This window comes from Poecilia reticulata, chromosome 5 (genome assembly GCF_904066995.2).
Source record: "Poecilia reticulata chromosome 5, P_reticulata-male-v2, whole genome shotgun sequence".
NCBI lineage: Eukaryota > Metazoa > Chordata > Actinopteri > Cyprinodontiformes > Poeciliidae > Poecilia > Poecilia reticulata.
In genome coordinates this window covers 22971392-22989571 of record NC_088834.1, presented here as the reverse complement: position 1 = coordinate 22989571, position 18180 = coordinate 22971392, and positions in this window count along the sequence as shown.

The following is an 18180-nucleotide window of genomic DNA, read 5'->3' as shown; positions in this document are numbered from 1 at the left end:
ATTGTGACAACAAACACGGAAGTATGAAGGCATCAAGACAATCCAAGATAAAATAAAACTAATGCAGGGCTAGGGAAAAGATGTAAAACACGTTATTTTCAGAATACCGAGATGTTTTGATAAATTTAACATATAATTTGGCAAAAGTCTTCAAAGTGAGGCACAACATCAGTGAAATATCAAGACAGTTCCTATTAGCAGACGCTAAAAATCTCTCCGCAACTCCTCTACATAAATCTCTCTCGACACGCAGGGAAAATATCCCACCCTCACACCCCTCCTGTACACCCCCGGCCCCAGTGGAAGCACCCCGAGATCGGCAGCGCGACCTCCGGGTGGCGTGTGGCCCGAGCCAGTGTGACGACCCCGCTCTGACAGAGTGTCAATACAAAGCAATTTACAAGCGCATGAAAAATCGACCCTCGATAACAGGCAATTTCTCTGCTCCGCTGCCTCAAGAGGCATGACCCGCCTCGCAAAAAGAGAGCGAATGGAGGGAAGAGGAGGGAAGACAAAGAAGAAGGAAGAAGAGGAAGAGGAGGAAAAGGGTGATCATGGTTCGCTGGGTGTGTTTACAGGCCACTGTGCTCCAAAAGCAGGGGAGGGAGGGAAAGTTGGCCTGTAATGGGGTAAGCAGCTGTAATAGCAATATGGGGGAACAGATAAATCACTATTTGGAGTTGAGAGACAAAGATGACTCAGGAAGGAGGAAGTTTCAAAAAAATCATCATAGAAGCCGTCAGGAAATGAGGAAGTTCAGCCAGAGAAAAGTGGTTTGTGGAGAAGAAGCAGGGAGCAAGGGGGAGGTGGGGAGAGATGGGGGGTGGGGGGCTGGAGGGAGGGCTGCTGTTGCTGATGAAATGTGGTATGTGATCGTCTTTGTGTGTGTAGACTTGAGGCCACAGGTGAGTACAGAGCTAATGACCTCATTCCTCTTCTCTTTTTGCCACGACACTTTTCTCAGCACCACTCTATTCATCAAACCCCATATCCATCTCTCTGTCCCTTCTTCCTTGATTCTCCATGCTTTCTGCAGAAGAGCCAGAGGTCACAGCGACTCCCAGACAGACAGGGACACACACAAAGGAACATGTCGCGGTGTGCGTCTGAGAAAAGGGCCTCATCACAGCAAGCATACGTGCTGGTTTTGGTGATTTCGGTAGAACACAAATGTATCTATGGGTGTGCGAGTGTGGGATTTCTTTGAAGGATTTCGGGGGTTTTTTAAGCAAACTGTAGAAACTAACTGTTCATTCTGAGTGTGTGCGTTTGGACTGATGACATCACAAGAGGCACAAGACCAGAGCTGATCAGCTGAACTTTGGGGAAATTCTGAAAGCATTCGAGTTGCAAGGGGGTTCGACCTCATCTCTGTTTGAGGCAAAAGACTTTAATTTTCCTTAATTTTCAGAAAAACACTGAGTTCCTTTAAAACCAAGACTACAAACCCACCTGTTTAGAGTTGCTATTGAACCATAATAAATGGAACATTGACCAAAATATTTTATGTGTATTGACGACCTTGGATGATGGCACTCGTCAAAATGTGATGTTCACTGGTTTCTCAGTTGTTGACTACATGTTGTTTTTATGAATTATTGTTGTGTATTATGATGTACAGCACCTTTGCATTGCCTTGTTACTGAAATGTGCTAGGCAAATAAATTTGACTTATAGATTTATTGAAGATATAAATAAAAAAAATCACAAATATGAATGTGCAAAGTGCAGATTGCTCGGAACATGCTTAAAAAGTTTGCGGTAATAGATTCGCTCTGACTATTGATGGGTGGAAAACTTCTGACAATATTGTGAGCTTTCTATGCTAAAATCTGATTGGTTAGAAAAAGTAAAAAAAACACAGCTCCACGGTTATATCATCTATTTAAGGTAGCAGGTCTGATTTACTGAAACAATGATGGCAGGAAGTATCGCAGCCAGGAGAAACATAATAAAATAAGAGAAAAGACCATCCATCCATCCATCCATCCATCCATCCATCCATCCATCCATCCATCCATCCATCCATCCATCCATCCATCCATCCATCCATCCATCCATCCATCCATCCATCCATCCATCCATCCATCTTCTTTACACCCTTGTCCCTCAGTGGGGTCGGGAGAGGTGCTGGTGCCTATCTCCAGCTAACATTCCGGGCGAGAGGCGGGGTCACCCTGGACAGTTTGCCAGTCTGTCGCAGGGCAGAGAAAAGACCAATTAAGTAAAAATTTATTGAACAAACACTATAAATCAGGTGATAATACGTTGGTAGTATTTAGGCCAGTAGCGACGGCTCTCCACTGATATATGCCACTAAGCCAGACCATCAGCCTCCAAAATCTCTGTTCAGAGCCCTGCATGTGTGCCAAATTAAATTAAGACACTGACAACATGAGATAATCTTGAGTTATTTTCTGAAAATTGCATGCTTGGCTTACTGATAAATATTCTGCATAGACAACACTTCTCATAAATTGGCTTCCAGAGTGCAACTCAAACAAGCTACAGCCAAGTAAGAAGCACTTGTAGCCTCAGCGCACAAAGACCTGCTGCCTTATCGTTCCAGGTTAAATTACTCACACTCATGCTTAAACACACAAATGAGGGCGTCCAAGGAAAGGTGGCACCTGCACTATTGGTTTTTGAAGGTGTTCCTGAGCCGCAGAAGGGAAAGGCTGTAATGCAAAGAGACATATTCAGGTCACTCACACACAGCTGAGTTGAAAGACGAGAAGAAAGAAAGTGCATGTTGAAGTGGAGGAGGAGGAGGAGAGTGTAGGATAGGGCGGAAGAGGGCGAGGGGGAGAGAGAGAGATGGAAGGAGCGTCACAAGTCCTGCAAGAACACGACTGAGAACGTGGAAGCTGTGCATGCAGAATAAAAAGAAAAATACAGTATAAGGCAATTGAGAAGGGAGGGCTTGTGGGATACAAATGGAGAAGGTGCAGGAGAGGGTCAGGAAGAGAGGAGAAAGAGCAGGGAGATGGTAATTGACATAAAAGGAAAGTGACAAGTGAAAAGATGACTACATAGGGAGGGGAAGAGTCAGAGAGAAAAAGAGAATTACTATTGAATGAGGAATGCGAGGGAATAAGAAAAGCTTTGGAAGGTGATGCAGGCTGGAGGGGAGAGAACACGCTGTCATACAGCGCCACACTTGATATACAGAACTAGCGAACGTCTTAAATCATTGAACAAAATAGCCTTGTGTAATGACAAGAGATTGTACTTTGCTGGCACATAATTCATGAAGCAGCAGTCACACCCATTTCTGAAGTCAGGATAAATGGTGACTTCAATTTTCTCTTCGTCTGGAAGATGCTTGGCGTTTTTTTATTTTTATTTTTTCATCAGTCAAAACATTAAAACCAGGGAGATTTAAAAGCTTGCTGCATTGATGTCTGCTGCTGGAAAACATTTGGATTTTATTCTGATGCAAAAACTACTCAAACGTGGTTGTGGTTCAGGTTCTCCAGGACCCAAAGAGCCCAGAGCCCAAAGAGGGACATGTCAGTTCTTAGGAATGTCAATGTTGCATCAACTTTTATTCCCTGTATTTGTTGGCGTAATGCTCCTCTAACATCAGTTTGAACATAGTGGTTAAAATGAACCACCACATAAGAGGGTGTGGTCATTTGTGCAACAAATGTTTTTATATCTCTCTTACATATTTTAGCTTGTTTTCCAGTTGATTTTTAAAGGCTATAGATCATTTTAAATGTGGAACATGTTTGTAAAATGTTTATTTTTTGTTTTAGACCATACAAACCTGGCATTTTAGTGGGGAAGCATTGTTTTTTGTTTTTTTTTTTGCATCGACTGTAAAATTTCAAATGTGTGTTTAGATGCGGTGTGAGATTTCAAATGTGCCTGGTGTCTGGTATGTTGTCTGTAATTGTCTGTACGGTATCATCCATCACAGTGCTATAATTCTCATTCTTTTTTTTTCTCCACTCTCTTCAGTCACAAACTTGTTCCTGTCTTTGGCTGAAAGCAAAATAACCTTTTTTTTTTTCTTTTTCAGAATAAGTCTTGCAAGTGTTTATTTTTTCTTGGTTTGTTTCCACGTTGAATGAAAGCATGCAGAGCAAACTTTATAGAGGAAGGTTTTATGAGTGCGTGTGTGATTTTTGGGAGGGGGGGCTCAAGGGGAGGAAGGAACATCATATATGCCAAGCACCAAAACAATAAAGGCAGACAGCACTGAGTTGTCAACGAGTGTGACACCACCAGATCCCGTCCTGGGAAAATGAAAAACATCGCAATGACACAAAACAAAGCCTTCTCTATAAACTAAGTTTTTTTTTTCACTCATCTTCTCACACAGTGGTTCTGCTTTTATTTTTCCATCTTACATAAACTTTCCTCAGGAATTTTCTTGGATTGTCAAAGTGACTTGCAGTGTTTCAACACTTTCAGATGGTTCAAGTCAAGAGTTACGTTACAGTAAAAAAAGCAAAGATAATTCTTTACCAACAAATCATCCAGACCATTCACACAATTGTTCACGGGTGTGGTAAAAATTTTACTCTTATTTCCAAGAATCAATAAATTAAGGTCTATAAATCTTTCTAACTCTTTATAACTTTATTACCATACATTTGACTGTTTTGGAGCAATAAATTAGGACAGTGGTTTGCCAGCTGTTAACCACAAATAATGTGAAGGGTGTTTGCATTACCACAAAAATACTCTCCAGTCACTTTAAAACAAATAACCCTTGTAACCATGGCAACACATGCAGGAATAATTGACAAATCAAGAATCATAAAATTTTCAAAGGACTGTTCTAAAAATGCCTGTTTCTTTTGCAGGGAGAGATGACATGTCATCCCTGGTTTAACTGAAATTTTAAAGTAATATTTGATAATCCGTTTTGTCTTCTTTAAGGCAAGGTCATACGACTGCAAAGAAATCCTCAGGGTCATTTTGGATTGATTTACAGAGTAAAATCTGTCGTTTCGTAGGAGTCGACTGGCTTATGTGGGGATTAGAGCCACAATCAATGTTTCATACAGAATAAGTAAAAAAAAAAAGAAGAAAAATCTGTTCGTAAGGAAAAGAAAAGGAAAAGTTTTTTTCAATACGATTTTTTATCAGCAGAGTTCATCAAACTAAGTTCATCAAGCTAACTATTCTTAGCTCGTGGCTAAGAATGGGTAGAAAATCGTAAAAGAAGAGACAAAATGTTACTGTGTGGGTAAAATGTAACAAAGGGGCAGGATTTGGATTCGTTATGTGTTTTCTCCTAAGATTTGTTTCACAGTCTTCACTGTCATTTTTCAGATTTTTTTTTTTATGTCACATCTTTGGAGATTTATGACAGCACTGAGAAATTTTGCAGTTTTGTCTCAAACATATTTAGGAAACACGAGTCTGTAGCAAAAGTGTTGAGGAGCCTCAGAGGAGCTCTTTGACAAGCGAACTGAACTGTCGACTGCCAGCTACAGCTATGGAGAGAAATAAAAAATAAAAAAAGCACACAAAAAATACTTGAGTGACTATTTGACAAGAATATAAATGAGTTCGGCTGGTTTCTTGTAATTTATAAAGTTCAAGCTCACATGTTTCGCTCTGCTGAATCTCTTTTGTTGCTAAGCTGCATTAAATATACTCTCATCACACCAAGAGCATAAATAGTCTGGAAGTCGGATACACTTGGCACATATAGCTCTTTCACATTAACTAACACCACAGATACAATACCTTGTGTAAACACCCAGGCATCAATTAAAACACAAATGAAGTGGGTGTGATTTAAAAATATCACTGCATTCATGTCTTGATGTGAGTTACAGAAAACAGTTTGAGCAAATTCTCTGAACGGAAGAAGGAAAAGGAGGATGCTAATTTTTTTTCTTGCTGCTCTAAGGGAGCCAATTCATTTTTAGGAACAGGCCCTAAAAGGAAAAATTTTTTAAATGAAAATTTTGTTTTAATGATCGAAGTGATATTTTCTTATAACATGATATAGTAAACCTTACTGGACTCCGTTTGGGGGCAATAGATGTTCAGATGCTATCATTGTAATTCCCTGACTATTAAACTAACTGGTTTAAAAAGACAATTTACTCAACCATTCATGTTCTAATCTGTAGTTAGCAGGTATTTTCTATCATGGTTCCAGGATATTTCTCACTGACAAATAACTCTTCAGTGGCACTGATCATGGCAGCAGGTGGTTAGGATTCAGTCATTGATCATTTTTAGAGGATTTCGGTATGATTCATCAAAAATAACGGACGTAGTTTAATAAAACGCCACCTGATTTTTTTTTTTTTGTGACAACTTCAGGTTAGTAAGTGAAAAAGGCACACAGCTCACTTTATCCATAAAAAGTTAAAATCTCCTATGTTAAAAAAAACTGCAGGAAAATGTTGAAAAAAAAAAACCAAGTGGTTGTTGTGAGGCAATAATTAATAACCACTTGGTGACAGACAGATTAATGCCAAATTATTAATTACGCCTCAACCTCTCTGGTCCTCGCCACAAAATCCCACAGTTACAGCATAACATGGCGCCACTGGTGCAGCTAATTAAAGCGGAGATGGTATCTAAATAACAGAGTAGAAAATGATCAATGCCTATATATGCAACTCTGCAGAAAGTCTCATAATAAGGAGCCTTTCTCCATTTACTGTTCACAATGAGAAAGCAGATCACAGCATGTTAAGTCGATAATTGAAGACTCTCACAGATCCACTAAAAACTCATTTCACATGCTGATGCACATCGGAACAGATATCATCATTAGGAGAATTTGACAAACTGAAATAGCATGTAATCTATGACAGCAAAGCTGAACCTTCAAGGTCTTCCATCATCACCTCTGCTTCCACACAAACTCGTATGAAAAGGATATGATTTACACGTAATTTTCAGTTGATGAAGCCCAAAATAACATTTAATTTGTAAAACCTTGGTCTGCTGTTTCTTGAACGTAGCTCTCGTGACAGAACTGCGACATCTCAAGTGCTTCGCAAAGGATTTGGATCATTTTTTTTCCTCTTTGGAAAACCGTACAAGTAACACTGTGTTAACCGGATCCTCATTGAGAGTTTGTCAAGCGGAAAATGTCAATGCAGTACGACAGAATACGCAGAGGATGAGGATTTCTAAAGTGTGCTTTTACCGTCAACAGGCGGAGAGTTTGTCGTCAATACAGGATAAATCCATGATGGCCACTGCAGCTCGTGTAGCACAGGTGGGTAAAACTGGGTCGTAATGACTGTGTTTGTCTTTCAGAAATGTTTTCTCACCTGTTGAACTTCATACTTTTTGTTAGAATCACAAGCTATAATGTTCTTCATCAAGTAGTTTTTTTTATTGGTTTTTAATGTTAGTTTTCAGTACATTTTGTTTTCCATAAAACAGATTGGTCTCATCTAACTGAACTACATTGCTGTGATTTCTTACCCATCAATAGTAGTTGTTTGTTTTGTTGTTGCTTTTAAACTCCTCAATAAATGGAGGGAATGACACACAATTGTCCTGTGAATGTGAAGTACAATGGTACTTATGTTGGGACAGGTGGAATCAATTTCTATTAATTAGGTGACTTCTGAAGATGGTGGGAACACATTTTATTAAGAGGAATCAGAGTAAAGGGGACTGAAGACATGCACAAAGAATATTTACAAGAAATATGTAGCATAAAAGAGGGCCTTGGATCGTGGTGGAAAACTTTTACTGATTCTGATGACAATGGTTAAGTGCAGCACTAAAGTCGCAGGCTGGTCCTCTTCTCTGCTCCCCAGCTGTCCAATCAGCGATCTGGCTGAAGGGCCTGAATTCATCCAGAACCCAGGTGGAGGGAGACGTTGGAAGGTGCAGCAGAGATGGAGAACAGGCGCCACCTCAGAAACACTTTCCCCGGCTCTCGGATCCTCTCGTCTTCCTTCCACCTCTCTTTCTTCCACTGTCGCCTCTTTCGCCCTCGAGGACTCACTGGAGTGATGGAGGAAACTGAGCCGAGTTGTTTCCACCTGGCCATTACGAGACACACACCTGCTGCCGTTTTGGACTCATTTTCTCCCGTCTCTCACCTGGCTTAGTTTCTTATTTTCCTCCAGTAGGATGGACTTCTTCTTTTTATTAATTATTATTATTATTATTATTACTTGAAGCAACTTTTTTTGTGTCTCGCACATTTTGTTCCGCAAAGTTCCATTTTTATTTAGAACCCCTTTGGTAAAACTCAGGTGAAATTGGTTAAACTGGTGCTTTTTGTCGCTGAGAACTCTCTCCTAACTGTGAGGATGCTTGTCTGATAGGTTACCATGACTACCTGACACCGAATGGACCTCTTCATCCATCTGTGCAGTAGCAATCGCTTCCACCATGGCAAGCACTAACCTTGCCTCCCTGCCTTCCATCATTTTTCCCCCCCACCCTCCAAACCCCCTGCAATACAAGTGCCATTAATTCAGAGAGGGGAAGATAAGGTCGAGGCTGCTGGCTTTTTGAAAGCTCTGCCACCAGAAGAACCAAAATCAGTCCACAAAGGCAGGAGAGAGGCAGCAACAAGCAACCAGAGCTATAAATTATTTATAGTCGATATAAACTCCCCGTGAGGCTCGGACGTGTGAACTATGTACTGAAAACTTCAAGTCCAGACCATTTTCATTTCTCAGAATTTTACTGGACTTGAGACAATTGGAAGTAATACGCATCTTGTTAAAAACACAAACACACACACGCACGCACGCACGCACACACACACACACACACACACACACACACACACACACACACACACACACACACACACACACGCACACAGGTACATATCGATCCGGCTTGAATTTTCACTTTTCTCTGCAGCGTCGTCATGCAAACAAAAATGCTCTTTGCAGCTCAGCCAACACGCTCATCCCTTCTTGCTAATTGCAAAGATGATGAACGACAAAGCAAGATGTCTTTTGCAGTGGTCATTTTTATGTGTCCGCGGCTCGAGCTGATGTATGTGCTGTGATATCCTTGCTGCTGCAAACATAAAAGCGTATCTGACCATTCGGCAGCCTGATCGGTTGGCGGAAGAGCAGAAGCAGCAGAATTTTCATATCAGGCAGTAATTCAAGCAGCCGTTTGCAGCGTGAAGTAAGCAGCAGCATGAATAAAGGGTGTCGCTTTAGTGATTTGTGGACTTGCTGAATCGCTCCCCACCCCTTCAGCAAAACTGTGCAAGAGTGTCTTTTCTTTTATATCCAGACATTCAAAGATGAAATTTCAAGAGACGGTCTTCTTGTGTGCGTTTGTAAATAATATGGGGGCCGGGAAAGAACATTTCAGCTGATGTCTGGTTTAAACAATTGTGAGAGATTTACCCCCCTCACTAACAGGTGCTGTATTTTGTACTTTCTATATTCTAACTAATTTAACTGGTATTGTTTTTGTTTGGGGGAAAGTTTAAACCTGATTTATCTCCTTCTCTTTGAGGTCACCTGGTCATGCGTTGCCACGGAACCTGGACCTGGTTCTGGTTCAAGGACCCGGTGTTTTCAATCAGCCTCACTGGGAAAAGCCACATTGTTTGAGAGGGAAGGGAGGCATTTTGGATTTTGCTTGGGCCCAGATTGTGTTTTAGTTTTGAAGTTGTTAAAGTCAATTGTAATTATGTAAATGTTTTTATTTTTTAAATATAGTTGAGTACACATGTGTATTTTCTATCTGAAAATGTAAAACTCCAAACCTTAATTAGGCCTGATGATTTAAAAGCTGGGTGGCTCAGATCAGAGGGAGACTCTCTCTCTCCAGCTGATGGCTGAGACAGGTTGAAATCACGTTTTGCTAAGAAACTGTAACAAAGTGTTTTTGAAGAAGTGCATATATATATATATATATTATATATATATGTGGACTTGCTGTGGACTTGCTGATTTGTGGTTCAGCAAGTCCACAAATCACTATATATATATATATATATATATATATATATATATATATATATATATATATATATATATATATAATTTGGATTCTGTCTGGTTCTTGCATATTTGGGGGGTATGGTTTTGCCGCATTTTTTTAGGTGTGAAAGGAGTTTGACAGATTTCAAGCCAACAACAACAATATTGAGAATAGAAAAGGAAAGAAGAATCACAACATCGACATTACAGTTTGGTTGAAATTGGTCATTTTTAAATTAAAATTTGAGTTGCTTAAAGGCAAAACAAAATTGTCATTTTAAACGTCATCAATATGTTAGGATATCCAAATAAATTTTAAGAATGAGATTACAGAAAGGAATCTGACAGATTAGACTCAATTTGCTGATTTTCTAATCTCCAACTTGTCAGCCTTGTTTATCTTTCGCCAGATGCAATTTTGGTGGCGTTTTGGGATTTTGTAGCTCCATGCATCTGTTTTTGCGGCGGCTTCTTTCACGGAACATTTCTGTCATAAACCAACAAAGACGCGTGTCCTCTGCGCTCCCTCTGACCATTCATAGATCACAGGTGATGGTTTTATTCCACACAGCTGCGAGAAAAAATTATTGCCAGCTGTGAGGCGCCATGCAGCACCGACGAAAGCCCTACGTGCTCCATCTGTCGAACGTCTCCTGGTGTCATCGTCTAAAAAAAAAAAAAAAATCAAACTCACCGTAGCAACATCGTTGTTGGCTGAACGATGCAAATTTAAGCGAAACGCATCACCGTTTTTGCATTTCCTGGTAGAACACGATTCCTGAGTCTTGTGTTTGTGATTGTGAATCAGCCGTTTGCTGGTCACACAAACTATGTCATCGCTACATCATTTCCTATTTTCGTCAGTCAAGTCTGACTACTTCAGTTAACAACGGAGCCTTTGGCTGATTTCTGGCCTCCTTGCTGAACTTTCACAACACGTATAGACGACACCTTAATCCTTCCGTGAAATATTTCATAGAAGGGGCGAGACTTTGCAAACTCATCAATTCATTCAGCCATCACGACCGTACGGTTGCCCTTTAAGATAGCAATGTGAAGTTTGAGAGGAACTGAAGTCATTTTTCCAGTGTAAGACAATTCATAGCACATATTTATCAACAGTGCCACTGGAGATGAAGTGCACCATTTTGTTTTTTTGTTAATAAACAGTAATAACAACCATGATAATGAATAATTGAGGGGGAGCTAACTCTCCTCACTCAGGACTTCATAACTAAGCTAAGAGTCTCTCCATTCTCAGGTATTTCTGGACAGACTGCCTGGAATCGTTATATTTAAAGCCAGGATTGTTGACCAAACTTGTCAAATGTTTGCAGGTTACGGTTCACACAGGAGACCCAGGTCATTACACCCACAACCGCCCCCCCCCCGCAGATCATATCAGGGAAACTGCAATAAGTTCGCATGCCGTGGTTTGAGCTTTGTCTCACGCCATCCCATGTGGCATCTGTAGTTATTAAACTAAAAGGTCAATAAGAAATCTTATCTGCTGCAGTCAGGAGGTAAGTGAGCGCCGTGCAGCACCCCAGTCTTCAGAAAAACATCGTTCGATTCTTTCGTCTTCACTCAGTGGCCTCATGATGGACTGTGCACCGGCGGTTTAAATTCGACCTCCAAGCCCTCCAAACCCGCAGCTTCCTGGTTAATAAATTCAACTAATTAAGGCTCCTGTTGTTAGTTTCCCTGCCAGGGAATGTCAGCATCTTATCTCAATCCCACAATACTGTAGATCACAAAGCGTCAGTGTTCGAAACATTCCAAGGGGAGCAATTAGTTAATTCATGAGCGGTCGGCTGTTAAAACACCCTGCGTCCCTCCGACATCAAAGTGTGCGAAATGAAAGGAAGCAAAAGGAGAGCTTAAAAACAGCAGGTTAGGGCCTTTTATTGTTTATCCCACGTTTGAGGCAAACTGACAAGCTGAATGTGTGGGGTCAAAGGGCAAAACTAAGGAAAAAGAAGGAGGGATTTAGGATACACGTATCAACCTCTAATGCAACTTATCAGCATTAGAGGAACTTGTGTGAAGTATTCAGACCACAAACTGTCACATTTTGTTGACCTCATGCTTCAAAGTTTTTCACTGCGACTTCATCTCATAAACTGACACAAAGTAGTGACTAACAGGAAGTTGGAGGAAAAGCAGTTTATTGACATATACACTGTATGAAAACAATTTTATACATAACATGTCTTCCTTTGCTGTTGACAATGAAAGCTGAACAACAGAAATGGAGTATAACACATACTTGGAAATCATCTCCAAAAAGATACTTTTGGAGTTTTTTTTCTGTATTTGAGCTCCTCATGTCTCAGACTTTTCTCCATATCCTGTTCTTAACCTGAATTCTTTGCAGTCCTCCAGGAATGTTTGTAGGTCTGATTTCTCTGCAAAGATCCCACAATCCTTTGCAATTCTGACTATCTGTTCAGTTTACTTATCCTTGCCACACGTGTTCTGCCATATTTTGAACATGCCATATTCTTTTCTTAAAAGTTGGGTGACTTTATGTAACTGTGTTGTCATCATATTTGTACAAGGGCCTGCAGAGCCACTAAGTCCCCGTTTGTTTCGATCAGTCCAGCTGCCTCCTCTGGCCATGGGATGGTCATCAAACCATAAATCCGGTTTTCACGTAACACAATTTTCATCTAAATCCAGAGCCAGCAGAATCAATGGAAAAGTTCGAAAATTTCTTGCCGATTCAGAAATGACTGAAGCAATGAAATACCAGGAGAAGAAAAGGAGAGTGTAAGGGGGCTTTGTTGCGTTCGGTCCCATAAATAGGCTTCTGACAAAGAAACTGTAATTGTTTCTTTCACATTTCAGAATGTTGTCGGGGATGTTTGTGTAGCTTTCTCTCCCAGGCTTGTTCTGTTCGACAATCAGTTTTGTCGTTTCCAGCTTGTCGTCGGTGGCTTTTAGTCTTTTTCCTACCAGGTACACGTACAGGCTGCCAGGATCAACTTCAAATATCCAGGCGTTGACCATCAGGTACGTATGCTCATCCTCTCCGTCTTTCGCATAATGATGAATGGTGTTTCTGATGTCTCTTCCTGAGCCAATCACAGAGCAGTTCTCAAGGACTTCCATTACACTTTCCTCATCCTTGATCCAGTTTAGGGCACTTCCACATTTTTTTCCCCAGTACAAAGATTTTTGCATTGAATTGTGGGTTGATGGCATTGACTCTGTCAGGAACTGGTTTGCCAGAGTGAAACAGTCCCCAAGACAGAGTTTCAAGCATCCTAAAGGTTGAATGATCTTCTTTCTTGTACGTAACCGGGTGAAGAAATGTCATTGGCTTCTTTGGCCAGCTGTTTCTATAGTTTTCACTTTGATTATCTGGCTTGCATTTCTCTGTGCCATCTGTATTTTGGCATGCGACAGGTTTTGTTATTTTCATTTGCTCTTCATTTCCACACAATTTTTGTCTCATTATGTTTTTCTTTTAATTTTTTGTTCTTTTTGGCTTTGAAATCAACAATGCCCAGGTGTAACTCTTCCTCATGAAGCACCTTTTGATCACTGTCAGTATTTCATTCAATGCAACGACAATGAGCTTAGTGAGGCCACAGCAGAACCGCACTTGTACTATAAAAATTCGGTAACCAAGCCGCAAATTGTGAGCCATCAAACTTGTTCTTCCTGTCTGGCCAAAGAGCCGGATAAGAAGGTGACTCATTAGCTTCCATTTACTATTTGAGATGAGTTGGAAGAAGAGAAGGGTTTAAAAGACGCATGTTCTTCCCTCAGCACTTTAGTCTGATGAAATGTTAACATTTTTTAGCACACGTTTTTAGCATACTGCCCAGCAACTGTGACTCACAAAGTTTAGAAAGACGTACATTTCCTGCTTCTGGTTTGGATTGAGGCCGCTCTGCATTCACATCAGAAGCGACCCAAATTTCGTTCGGGAGCAGACCAAAGCCACCTCAAAAAGTAGGTCTGGGTCCATTCGTTTGGTCCACATAAGTGTATTCACACCTGCACAAAATGACCAAACCGTGGTCCATTTAAAGTGGACCAAATGTGTCAGGTGAGAATACACACTGAGAAAACTATATACTTGCAAAAATCTGTAAGTATCTAATGTCAAAGCAATATGCTTTTTAAAAAGTGCTGGACTAAGTTTGCTTTGCCACAACACATATTTAGAAGACTGAGGGCAGATCTTCTGTTCTCCAAAATAAAAAAAGATCCTACAAAGACAATGGACACCTAGTGACAAAAAGAGTCAAAGCTGTAAGGAATCAAGCGTACAGAGAGCAGTGAATTGAGTAAATACAAGAAACAGTTTCCAGTGATAATTTCGTTCTTTAAGGGGAAGCAGCAATCAAAAGGAATTAACACGAGACGATCATGTAAACAAACAGCCTGAGGGCACCTGGTGCTGACGACACGCTCCTAAACTCTGACTGCAAATGACAGGAGCTGGATCAGGATGATTACTGTCTATAGAGGCTCATTACAGCAAGACTCAATGAAGTGATTGTAAACAAATTTAAGGGGAACATTGCCATTACAAAATGACGGCGATTCTTTTCCCACTAATGGAGCTCCATACCAACTTGGTCTTCTGTCCTTTTTTTGTTTTTGTTTTTTTCTAATTGTCTTTATTTTCAAGGTTAACTGGAAGGATTATGTTTGCCTGACTTGTGGCACATTTTTGAGCTAAAACCAGAAATAATGCTTTAAGTGAAGAGAATCTACTTCGACACCAGGAGTGTAACAAATAATTAAGTAATCACACAAAGTTGGGGTTTTGAGTATGGTAATAGAAAAAATTATGCCATGTCAAAAGCAAAGTAGATGCTTAAATTTCAATGTTCTTTTTTTTTTTCCTTTATACTTAAAATGCCAATTTTCACATTGAGGCACAAAATGAAATGAATAAATTAGTTATCTTTGTCCAAACTCAAACTTTTAGAGGTGCGATTCTTTTATCTGTTCCCATTCGTTTTCATTTGTAATGTAGTGAGTGGGGGGGAAAGGGTGGGGGGGGAGGGGTTGGCTTGTAGAAAACCTTTATGAAACCTGCTGGATCTTTTATATGTTGCTGCCATATATTGTGGCTAATTGCTTATTAAGGGAAGCAAGACAGAAATAATTATTCTCTGTCTAAGGAATTCACCTTTAAAGAATTATTCAAATAGGCTAGTGAAAGATGTATGCGCAACTATTTGTCTTTTCTGTCGCTCCCGCTCTAAGCTTCACGCCACAATAGGCCGAAAGAATATCGGTCTTCTCTCTGAGGAAACGCAACGCCTTTCATGTTTCACTGAAGCTGCAAGTGAAAGGAAAGAGGCAAAAAAAACAAAAAAAAACAATCCTGCAGCCAGAAATGCATATTTGAAGATCAAAACAACGGGCTGGATTGTGTGTGTATGTGAGCACGTGTGTGAGAACGAGAGCGAGAGAAAGACAATGGACTGAAGCCATTAAAAAACATTTTTATCAATTTACTGCACACACTCAGCTTGTTGAGTTGTGATTGAGTTGACCGACGGCATCCTGTGTGGGATGTGTGCAGTTGACCTCACCGATCGCATGACTGCATGCGAGCCATTCACGTAGGCCGAAGGATAAAGCAATCTGCGTGCGGAGGCATTTCGCGTACATGCAAGCAGCCTCACTACTGAGCGAGGGCATAAGGCTTGGTTGCGCTAATCGGGCACGCTCCTCTGAATCCCTGGGGTGTGTGACCCCCAACCTGGTGGGGAGGGAGCAAAATCAGACAGACCTCTTACCATTCACAGCAGGGATGGCGACGGGGTTCTCAGGAGTACTTTTGAAGCAAGTGCACATCTGGAAGACAGAGAGGCTCGATCAAAGGTGGAGGAGGTGACAGTTAAAAGTTTTCAGTTTTTTGATTCCAAAGAAATTGGAGGGAATATGTGTCAAGCGACTTAAGAAAAAACCATTAAATCATAAAGCCCCATCAATCCAGAGTCTGTTCAGAAGATTAGAACCAGAGGAGACTATAGATGGGGTCTTTAAGAGGTCTGGAAAGCTCTATATAGATTGTTATCCCATGTGTGTTAATCAGACATCAGGACGCTTTAGGTCAGTGGAGCAGGGAATGGATTTTCACTGGCTCTGACAGGGAGCTGGAGTGCATAATGGCTTCTACCTGTGGAGAAATTAACAAGCCAGTCAGAGCAGAGAAACATCCAATCTGAAATAGTGAAGCAAGCGAAGCTCAGTTCCCTGAGACTGATATGAAGTGAACGCATCCTTTTACATTCTTCCTGAGTGGATATTTATGAAGCTTTTATGACAAGTATGAACAGTTAGTAGAGATTTGGGTAACACTTTATTTGAAGGGGTGTGCATAAGACTGACATGACACTGTCATAAACATGACACAACACCTGTCATGACCATAAAGAAGTCTTTATGAATCTTTATGACAGTTGTCATGAAGTGTCATTCGGTAAATGACACTTCTAATGCAAAGTTGCTCTAAAAGTTGCATTAAAAGTCCATTAAAAGTGCCAACTTTGCATGATTTTGTAAATTATAATTTAATGCGAAGTTGGCACTTTTAATAGACTTTCAATGCAACTTTTAGAGCAACTTTGCATTAAAAGTGTCATTATTTACTGAATGACACTTCATGACAACTGTCATAAACATTCATAAAGACTTCTTTATGTTCATGACAGGTGTTATGTCATGTTTATGACAGTGTCATGTCAGTCTTATGCACATGCCTTCAAATAAAGTGTTACCAAAATTTGACCCCTGAACCAAATGTCTGTTGCATATAAAGTTATGGGGAATAAGAAAGCACAACCTTTTTCCAATTCCAAGGTTTTCACACAATCTGGTGTTAAATTGATTTAAATCTGACAGCGTGTGCTAACTTACAGCAGAAATATTAATACCAAGCCATCATCGAGAGACTGTTTGTGGAAAAACTAAGAGTTTAGGTACAGCCAGTCAAATGTAATTGTTTAGCTAATTATTAAAATGAGCGACAGCCTCTCTAAAAGCAAAGGCCTCGGTCAGCATTTCAGCTCACACGGTCCGTGACAATCAGATGACAGAAAAGATTCAACAGCTTGTTTGGAAGAGTTTCCAGGTCCAAGTTTCTGACCCGGCTATGCAAAGCAGAACCAGAACCACAAATCTTCTGGAACAATGTTTTCTTTGGACAGAGGAGACCAAATAAGCAGAAATATATCTGGTGAAAACCAAACACAGCATGTCAGCACACGCGCACACACACACACACACACGCACACACGCACACACACGCACACATGCACACACGCACACAACTTGCCAGTTTTTGCACATGGAAAGGGTGGGAAGATGACCCGAGTTGATCTGCAGCCACAGAATCTGCAAATGATATTTCATGAATGTTTACATTGAAGCATTTCTGGTCATAACCGTCTGGACTTAAAATAATAAATGCTAACTGTTTAGATTAATCTGGTTTTATTTGCTTTTACAATACCACTGTTGTCTGTTAAGTCGTCAGTCTGACTGGAAAAACTTTCACAAGACTCAACTTTTTTTTTATGTAAATAACTTCTTAGCAAATTACCATATAGTGCAAACATAAAGATAAGTAAATTAGCAGATGCGTAAACCATTGTAGTGTTCAGCTGGACCATCAGGCCAGATGAATGTTTTTAGAGTTTTCTTCTGCATCTAAGAAATTAAGTGCTTCCAACCTTTTTAGCAGAGCATCAACTCAAAACTCCTGAATTGTCCCTTTAAGGCTAAGAAAAGCTGTACAGATAACTGCTTCGTGTTATTTTTCACACTTTAGTGCCTGGATTTACTACGCAGAGAATCATTTGGCCATGAATTGAACCAACATCATTGTATTCTTCTTCATCTAAGGTTTCTAAATTGCAGCAGCGCTCGAATATGGGTGTTTATGTCAGTAGTAGGCTGAATGCTGGCAAACACCAGTACTAAACACCCACTGCTTGTTTTCCAAACAGGGTTTTTGTGTGTGTGTGTGTGTGTGTGTGTGTGATTTTTTTTTCCCAGCACAAGTTAAAGAGGTGACAGTAATCCAACTTGTAGCTTCCCTCAACGAGTCACGCCTGTCACCTTTCTCTTGCTAGGAGCCACACACCGGATTTAGTGGCCCCTATAGAAGATACCGGTGCCAGTCACGGGGTTTCGGATACGCCACACACACTTGATGTGAAACACTTTGACAGACACCAAACGGGCTGAAATAGAATTTCAATTTCACTGCCTGCGATAAAACAGAGAGAGC